Raw genomic sequence first — 10,949 nt, forward strand, 5'->3', positions numbered from 1 at the left:
ACATCTCATCTTCGAAGCATCGCGAGATCACAATAATTAGTAAGATAATTTAGTAATATTGAAATTTATATTGGGTTGATCAATAAGTGATAGTAGATTTTAAAGTAATATACAGGATAATCTGTAACTGGTGGTACAAACGAAAAGATGTGATTCTACATGAAAAAATAAATCGAAAATAAAGAATAACAATTTTTCGTTTTAGGCTTTGTTTTCGAGAAAATCGACTTTGAATTTTCGCAAAGTACGACTTTTCGTTGGGCCGCGTCAGTCACGCGTGACTGACGTCCAAATACGTTTTTAATATTTAGTAACAATTGTGGCCTAACAGGAATTTCCCTAAGAATTCGCGTAGCGCTCAACGTGTTAATCATGTCTCATTGTTGGATCTCGAACGGATCTCATTGTAGATCATTGTCTTGATTGAAATTATGTTGATAAATACTTCCAATATCACGGAAGTGTTTTTCTACCTATTATTTTATTATCCGACTTTTATCACAAAACACTATCAGAATCGATTAGTGTTCGGTATCAAATCTTTTTAGACCATAAATCTTATATTTTGTTATTTTTCTTAATATTCAATTCCTGTTAAATAAAATCCTGCGATAAGCCTATGAAATAAAATATCATAGAATAACACGTTGAGCGCCACGGGAATTCTTAGGAAAATTCTCGTTAGGCCACAATCGTTACTAAGTATTGAAAACATAGTTGAACGTCAGTTTCCCGTGACTGACGCGACCTAACGAAAAGTCGTACTTTGCAAAAATTCAAAGTCGATTTTCTCGAAAACAAAGCCTCAAACAAAAAATTGTTATTCTTTATTTTCGATTTATTTTTTCATACAAAATCACCTCCTTTTCGCTTGTACCACCAGTTACAGATCACCCTGTATATTTAAAAAAAATATATTTCATATCGAAGATATTTAATTTTTTACATGTTAATAAATAATACACACACAACAATCACACACTTATATTTACTATTGAAAAAATGTTTGGTATATCTCATATCTAACACTATAGTACTTTTTTATTTAAATATATTTTTGATATCTTATATATTTATGTAAACAATACTAATATAATAATTATTATTATTAATTAATAGGCATTTTTGTCTAAAATTAATATGTGAGAGAATTGAAATATCTTGAGCTTAATATCGAAACCATTTTGATTCCTGTTAAACTCACTTTTATCTAAAAAAATGTTTTTTTTTGTTAAGCTTTCAAACTATTTAATTTACTCTCGTATATATAATTATACGTATTAATTTAATGAGCAAAAAATAATCGTTTTTTATTTACCATTTAGAAACGAGATTACTTTACAAACAACTTAATATCATATTTTATAATACATTATTATTTATAGGTAAACCACTGCTTATATATTTTATATTAAAAATTCCTACATTACGTCTTATAAACTTAGATAATATTAAATAGCCATACACACATAGACATAAGTTCATGTAATTTACATATTTCGTATACATAATCCAAATATTCCTTAAAAATTCGATCAAAATGAACTTTACAATTTACTATCTCCAGAATTTATCGAAATATTGTCGAAACGAAATAAAATGAAATTTCCATAAATTCTTTTAAATCGTAATATTTTCTCAATGCATAAGGAAATTATTTATTATAGTACGTATTTTCTTGGACAGATTTTTCTTCTCGGAATACGAGAAATAATTCTCACAACAGTAGCGTTCAATGCCAGCTTATATTAAACAACATCTGTGTAGTAGTGATCTTCAATCTGGCCCAGATAAGTAAGTAATTGCAATACTTCGTATTATAAAACGAAAAGGAAAAGATGTAACAACCGGTTGGTTGTTGGAACTGAGAGTGCATTTCTATTTCTATCGAGAATAACCATTCTCGCTTATTTCTTAGAACTAGGACAGACTTCTTTTCTTTATTAAATAAAAATTAAAAAAACATTATATGACATAATGCGTCCTAACTTCCTGTCTTCTTCTATTTTATGTGGTTTTACCGATGTATCTGCTAGATTCAAATAAACTTTATTCTCCGATGTTATTCAATAATTTTGTTAAACTAATAGATCCTTTTTTATTCTACATATAAAATTTTGTAAAGCAAAGAATTTAGAACTCGATTCACCCTTTTGAAAGATGTCAAGGATTGCACATAAATATATACCTAAATAATTGCCTACAAATCTCATTTTTGTTCCCCTAAAATTGTTTTTTTTTCTTCATTTTCCATTTCATTGTGTTTCTCTATCACCCGATCACTTTCTCCTACTTCATCCACTATTCTTTTTAACGTTGGGACGATTTATCCTGAGAGAATAAAATGGATGGTTAAAGATTAGTGTCCTGGAAAATTGAAAAAGTAAATTCTGGAGACTGATTCAACGAAATACATTTTTTTTCGTTTTCTTTATGTTTTTCTTTTTTGTTTTTTATCTTTACTTTAATATCTTTTTCATGACAAAAGTCGGTGCGAATAGTTGTAAGAGAATCAATAATAATAGAAAGAATCGATTACAATGAAGATTTAGCGAGATTGCATGTTGTTGGTTCTCGGAAAAAATTATTTGGTGTCCTTTTTTTTCTTTTTTTACTTTTATTTCTACGATAGCCAGAAACAACATTCGTGTGACAGTAATTATATACTTACGTGTCAAGGAGAATTCCTAAATTGGTAGAGTCGATACTCTAATGGAAAATTGCTCCTTGCAAATCGTTTGCTGCTTTGTGCAAAGAAATGTCCGACAGACATCTTACACGTCTTCATGTTTTCTTTCCTTTAGTATTTTAATACTGGATAGAATGGGAATGATTTTGTATTTCTTTTCGGTGAAAATACTCGTTCAAGTTTCCAAGTACATCTTGGAAAGTACGTATGTAAGTACTTGTAACTCTTTTCTTTATATTTTTTTATCTTACAAGGAGAAGTTATTACAAGTAGCGCTCAGATTCTTTTGAAACTTTATAAATTTGTAGGTGTTCATTACAACTATACGTTGCATCCTAAGAGTAAGGGAATCACTGAACAATCGTTTCCTACAAATTTATAAAATTTCAAAAAAATCTGGCAATGAGTGGAACTTGTTATGACTTCTGCTTGTTAGAGGAATACACGAGTGTGTTAAAAAAAAAGTGAGAGAAAAAAAATAAAATGAACAAGGATATTGGCTTTCACAATTTATTGAAGTTTAACATTGGCAAGTGTTAAACAACATTAATCCTTTATTTGATAAATGAAAAAAACATGTGAAAGATTCTTAAGTTGAATTATTCTCATAGTTCGAACATCCATCATCAAGCTATTGTTCTATTCCACAATAAGCCATCCCTCAAAAACGCGTCATCAAGAGAATCACCTATGGCACATTTGTACATTTACACGCTTACATATTAAAACTCGTTGAGCAATAGTTCGCTTGATAGTATTTAAAGGCAACGACAGGGAGGCGTTTTGTTCTTTCGTGACATTAATCCTACCTATCTTTTATTTTATGATCGGCTTGGTTGCTTTCGTGCCCTTTAAGGCGACTCGGCTATTTATCAACAACGGTCAGTTTCGTATGACTGGTTTTAAAGAAGGACGCGTTTTAGAAAAAAAATCTAAACAAGTTACGATAGCTTCGAAATATTTACAGGTACAGTCAAGGCCAGTTTGACCTTCTGAGGAACCCAGTTCAAAAATTTTGTGGGGTCAGAATACACCTTTAAATTCCATACCTAAATTTCACAATCAAGGAATTATTTGTTATAAGTAGAAAGAATGTTACATACATTTTTTGTAAATTTGTAACTTGGATGATTTTTGTCACGGATTCAAAATTTAATCATCGTTACTAAAAAAATATCTTACATCTGTTTATGATATCATCATTATGTAAAAAGTTAATAAAAAAACCGGTCTTTTCTAATTGGGTAATTTCTTTAACACTTAATGTCCTCCGCAACCGTGTTCCAGACGTGCCAAAGATTGATGTTAACATTTAATGTCAACGTCTGCAACACTCCACAACGAAATATTTCAATGCAAAGACAAGAGAGAAAATCTTGCATTCATGTCAGTGTGCAGTTTGTTGTCATCGATTAATGGATTATGCGATTGCATTTTTCACACTCACCCGAATATTCAATCTACTATTATATAGGAGATCTTGCAAAATGTCTGACGAGTTTTCGTAGACCGCGAAGCCTTTTAAGACCCGGAATTTGTCCTCAGGGTGCAGTTTAACGAAATCTCGTCGAAAGGAATCCAAGTAAATAAATAAATAAAAAAAACGAATCTTAGAGTCTTCTATCAATTAAAATCGACGATAGTAGATTTACAAAGTTGTTCGAATGATTTTCGTTTTACGAAGTAGCAAAAAAGAGAAAAAGAAAGAGAGAAAGAGAAATATTTTACAAGACTATAATCGATAAGATCGTATTGAATTTCTTTAGAAAATAATCAATTAAGATGTCCAATTGAAAATGGTATTTTCAAATGGTAACTTATAATTACATCATAGTCAAGTTTCCTCTTTTTACCATCAATAACTTTTAACAAGTAATTTATTTTTAGACAGCAACGTTTCCATAGTTTCATTATTAAATCGAACTTCGAGTTTTATTCTTAGCATGAAATTAATTGCTCTAATAATTGATATTCATATGAATAAGACTGTACGTTTATATATATATATATATATATATATATGTATGTGTGTATGTCTGTGTTCTTTCGGTTAGATTAAATCAATTAAGTTATGTTTACGTACTTCACGATTGCAGAGAAAAATAAATTAAGTGACATCATAGTATTGCTCGTTATAAAATCGTTATGAGCTTGTAGAAAGCCAATCAAAATTCTTAATATTTTCCTTCGAGTTTTTATGGTCATGTCCATTGCTATAGATAATAGAGAAATATGAAAAGAAAACCCGATGAAAGTAATTCGAAATTTAACTTTTCGTTTAACAAGTTAAACTTTCATCTTTCTACAACCTATAAGAGGTTGATTTTAAAAACGTAAGTAATACTACACGAAAATTTTCGTCGTGCCTTTTTAAAGCTTTATTGATAAAAAAGAAAAAAATCTCGCTAATCGATAAAATAACACGAATAAAACGTACTCATGTGAAAAATTAAAGAGAAAAAAAATGAAAGAAAAATTAAAGTAGAGGAAAATAACATAAATAAAGTGATAGTTTTTTTCTTTTTTTCAATTAAAAACTAGTTGACTTAGAAGAAGTACTTAAAAATATCGTCTTTATTATTATTAGCATATTTTCATTTTGAAAGAATTCTGAATTGAATGAACAAACTTTTTTAAAAATATTATTACCTAATTACTTCTTTATTTTTTTATTTTTTTCTTACAAATTGATAACGATTACAGTATTTTCTCGGAAATTGAGCATAATTCCCATTTAAATAATTCTCAGCTTGCATTTGAGTTTCTACAAACGTTTCCAATTATTTTCATTGTCCGTCTCGAAGATGAGATTGCAAGAGCAAAGAATAAAATCAAAAGTTTAAAGTTCTTAATAATAGAAAGTTACTTTTCTTTAACATTAAAAAATGAAAAAAAGTTGCATCTTATAAAGTATAAAAAAAACTTAGGTATCGTGTTGGATATTTTTTATTTTCTTTTTTTTTCAAATTTTCACACTTCTTAAACGCGCAAAGTTTTGCAGATTTGTTTAAATCATCTTTCAAACAAATTCTATGCTTTTTTTCAAACTCTCATAAATATTACAATCTTCCGATCTCTTAAGTTTCCAAATAACAATGCGTAACGATAATTTATTGTTTTTATTCTACTTTATGTTGGAACAATTGTAACAAAGAACGCTTGGTTTTTAGTAATTAAATTTTTATCAAGATTTTCGGACTACAATTAACCATTGTCATAATCGTTTAGCGGTACAACACAATGAACAAGAAACCTTCCTGTTGTTTCCACCACAAATCATTAACAACACGACTAGCAGCTGTTTTTCATCGTCTCTACTATTATTCACGAGTAAAAAAAAAGTGCAATGAGAAAAAAAAATTACCATTAATGCCCGATCGATTTTTATACAAAGAGAAGAATTTAAACGGAAGGAAGAGAATTAAATTTCAAACGGGAGAGAAAAAAAATTTAGAAAAAAAACAAAAATAAAGGATATACGATTAATTCTATTCAAACGCATATATACATATTTTGTCTTTAGTATAATCATTTGATCTCGAATTTAAACAAGGAACTGAAACGAACTTTAGTTTGACCGGAAATAAAATATATGCAGTATGCATATGTGCATATACATATACTTATGTACACTTATCTATAATGAGAAAAAAAGCTCGATCGTGGTTGTCACATTGTCGTATTTAAGAGAGAAAAAATAGATAGCTCGCGTTCGATCGATTTTCTCTGGAAAATTAATTTTATGTCGTTGGTAAGCTTTGTAAAGAAAGTAAAAACTTCATTTCCAATATTACAATCGTAGAAAAAGGGTCATGATCGTAATGCGAGAAGCTACTATTTTTTTTCATTCAATTTTTATTATATCTCTTTCTCTTTATCTCATCGTTCTATCACTCTTTATTTCTCTTTTTGTTTCCTTTTTTTCATTATTCTCATTTGTGTCAGTCAATAGAACCTTCGTATACGAAAACTCGTAGGATCAATAATATAATATATTGATTCATATAAGGATCAATAATTATAATATATTGTATTCACATAAGAAGTTTTATTTCTTTTGCATAACAAAACAAAAATGTAACTTCAATAAATACAAAAATAACTCTAACAATTTTATCCCACGTGCCAATATTTAAAGAAATGCCTAATTTATAGAAATGACGATAAAATAATAAAATAAAGATATTAAATATAATTGACAAAGGTTTAATTAATAACTATAATCTAATTGAAATAACGTTTAAGTATATATGCTTAAATTATTTTTACATAATTGACAAAAAAATATTATATTATATACAATTTATACATATTGAAATTTAATTAATTCGCATCCGTCATTTAATCTGATTGGGATTCAATGGGAATGTGAATTACAAAAGATTTATGGTAGCTAAAATATAACATAAATTATCTAGTAGAAACGTTATCTAAATGTCGTATAAATACAACATCAATTGTACTACCATGTTGAGTTTCAAAAACTGCTTGGTCATTATTTAATAAAAGATTTAAATCTTCATGTATCTGTAAAAAGTTAATGAGTACATCAGAATTTTCTAAATTGAAATTAACATTAAAATCTCCACTTAAAATCATCGTTAACTTATTCTCACTTTTACCTATATAAATGTAGTACAATTGTAGTATATGAAAATAGAGTTCGTTTTAAAAATTGAATAATATCTTCAATTCTTGATTGATTTAAATTAATCATTAAACTAACAAAGTCAGACTGCCTCACAGTCATAGTCACGGTCGATAGTCACGGTCACAGTGTTAGTTGTATCTTTTGCATTGTGATATATAGCAACTCCTCCAGCTCGAATATTTAATCGTTTGTATTGAATTATACAATTGAAAGTTGGTATACTAACAGACTCATTATCATATAATCAAATTTCATTCAACATTTTAATTTAAGATTTTTGTAGAATTGAATCAATCTGATCACTGGAGTGAACCAGCAAATTTTGACAATTGAAAGTATACACTGTCAAGCCTCTCTTTTGGTTGATAAAATGTTGGATGTCTTTACTAATTGTCACTATTTAGGTACATTTTTATTACGATAGTAATAGTAATGTTCTCTGCATTAATTTTAAGCATTTCGAAAACTGAAAAAGAAATTTAAATATATATTGATACTGATCAATAAGAAAGCTGTAAGAGATTATAGTTTAATAAATAAGATTTATTGTAGAAAATAATTTATAAATAATGTAAACAAATAATAAATACCTCAGTTAACTTCAGTGATGCAAAAATATTTTTAAAAAGATTATAAAAATAACTTTTATTACTAATATTCACAAACAATCAATGTTTTTGAAGGTATTAATAGTTGTTTAATATCAATCACCACACACAGTACAGGTAATAATAAAAAACACATAAAATCACATGTTCTGCATATAGAAATACGGAATAAGAGATATATATTGAATATATCGAATAAATATTGACTAACTTCATCCTGTTAAATTTCTTTTTTGTGTTGCTGTGCGCGCGCATCGTAAAAATTCATTCTCATCATTTTTTCCCTCACGTGGCAAAAGAAATATAACTTCAAAAATTACTTGTGGATATAATTTTACATAAAATTATATAAGTATAAATTATTTACATCACGTAATTATGATATATCTGGATTATGCAAAAAATTTCCAAATATCCAAAATCATTTCAAATTGAAAAAATTTAATTTTTTTAATGGAATTATGGAAAACTGGAGAATTATGGAACAATGGAAAATAATGGAATAATATAATTAATATTACTGTTTATTTTCTTTATTTGACTTGGTAGTATTAATAATCGTAAGCTATAAATATTGATCTGTGAATGACAATTTTTTTTGCGAAATAAAGATAATAAAATTAGAAAATTCGTTTCGTATTACATATATACTTTTCGTTTCATTTAAAAGTTAATTCATTTGTGCATAATTTGAGTCAATTGTCATTCATGAAAGTAGATAAGCGGTCGCGCTAGTAAATCATTATTATCTTGTACATTAAGATGTACATTTTTATTCTATATGTATGACATACATATACATAATTTTAGTTAGATATGTTATATATTACTGTAAATTTATCTAAAGAAGGTATCAATTTTACAGCTAGTTATTTATTGTATTAAAATGTTTATTTATTTATTCAAATTTTTGGACAGTATTTTGAAAAAATAGTCATTATTTTTAATAAAATATTATCATATATTTATGATTCCTACACGAGGAGAAAAAAAATTATGAAAGTTCCAAGACTCGTGGTTTTTTAAACGATGAAGTATTATGTGAATTATATACGAGTCAATTGGAATATTATATACTTTAGATTCGTTGCCTTTCAAGAATCATTCGTCAAAGCATCCGAACGTAGCACATAAGCTTCAAATCCGGGAAACGGAAAATTTTTCTGAAAAAATTTATTCAAAATGCTCTAGATAAAAGATAATTATGAATAGATTTACTCTAATTTAGTTTAAATTGTTTATTGAACTTTTAATTGACAAAATATCTAAAAATTAGTTTCATAAATTAGCCGATTCTGCTTTCATCAAAAATTTTGTACGATAATGCACAACATTACTTAGAATTATAATAAGAATTATCTTTATGCAAGTCATAAATTTATTGGTAACTAATGACGAAATCTACTTAAGAGTTATAATAGCTCGGTTTGTAAATCTAATTTTAGGAATTAAGAAATTTTAGAAAGATTGAATAAATTTTTAATAAAACAGTCCGGAATGTTCCTTCCGCTATTTTGTTTCAAAAAAATAATTTCAAATTCACAGTTAGCGATTCCAAAACCTGTGAAATATTTATTTTCCAAAAAATTAAACTACATCTTCCTATACATCCTACGTTTTTAGTAGCGGCATGAGTAGCGGCAATTTAATAGTAAGCAATTCTCCACAAAGAATCTCTGGTGGAAACGATTAATAGTTTTTGACTTGTACTCATGACATTGCGAAATATGAAATATTAAAAAGTACAGTGTGAATATCCTTCACAATTTTCTAAGAATAATTGGAAAGGTATATTCATGATTACTAATTATTAAGTATTCTTTTTAAATAGCTGAATGAAATGTATAGGAGAAAAATTTATTGTCGCATTAATATCATTAGAAATGCTTAGAAAATTCTTCGAACATTCTATTCTCTAAGATAATTTTTATTAATTTATCATTTATTAACATAGACGAAATTATTTTCAATATTCATACAAATTATAAAACTCGAATTGAATTTTTCGATTAAATATAAATATATTTTAATCCCAAAGATAAAGAATCGAATCGATGAAACGAAGAATTTCTACGTAAAAATAAGATATTTTCAAGAATAATGACCCTAACGATTTGGAGTCTGTAGTGACTAATTTTAGCAAAGGTTCACCGGCCGGTCAATAGGAATAAAAGAATGAGGAAGGAAGAAAGGAAAGAAAAAAGGAAGGAAGAAGAAAAAAAGAAATGAGGAATTACGAGAAGAGAATCATGAGGACTCGCGTTCCTTCTTTTTATGCTGTTGGCGGTGAATGCTAAAATAAAGAAATAAAAAAAAAGAAATAAGAAGGATTCCAATGTTTTCCTGGTCCAAACTGGTTTGGCTGCGAAATATTTTTACTGAGTACAAATCGGAGGGAACCATACTGAAGAATAACGTAAGGATTTAACTTTGGCCAGCGTCAATTTTTCTTAGAACCGAATCTCTTCTCCACCCTCGAGAAAGGGATAAAGAAACAAATAAAAAAAAATCTATTTTAAGCTTCTTTGTAGTACAGCAAAAATGAAATATAAGCATCAAATGATATATCGTATAATTGTTTCGTTTTATATATCTACAATTAGAAATAAAGAAATTTCAAATGCTTTCCAAGCATATTTGATCGACTGAATAATAATTTTTAACTTAAATATTCTTCCTTATTAAAGAATTGCATAATATAATTAAAATAAAGTTAAATTATAGTTATAGGAAAATTAAAAATGCGTTAAAAGCCTTGCATCTATTTTATAATTAATAAGTTTGCATAATTAAATTCACGGATTAAGTTTTACATCGAACCTTCCATATAAAATAATAATAACAAACTTCAACTGATCGTAGAAAAATATTAAAAATTTGCATTACTATTATAAACACGTGGATTACGGCTTTTGTATTAATAATGTAAAATTCGTGAATTGATTGTTTGTTCTAAAGTTAGGTGATTCTCTCAATTACCGACCCAAGAAACGTGACGTAC

The sequence above is a fragment of the Polistes dominula genome, unplaced genomic scaffold (assembly GCF_049000335.1).
Source record: "Polistes dominula isolate Pdom_NZ unplaced genomic scaffold, Pdom_raw_medaka contig_37, whole genome shotgun sequence".
Taxonomy (NCBI): domain Eukaryota; kingdom Metazoa; phylum Arthropoda; class Insecta; order Hymenoptera; family Vespidae; genus Polistes; species Polistes dominula.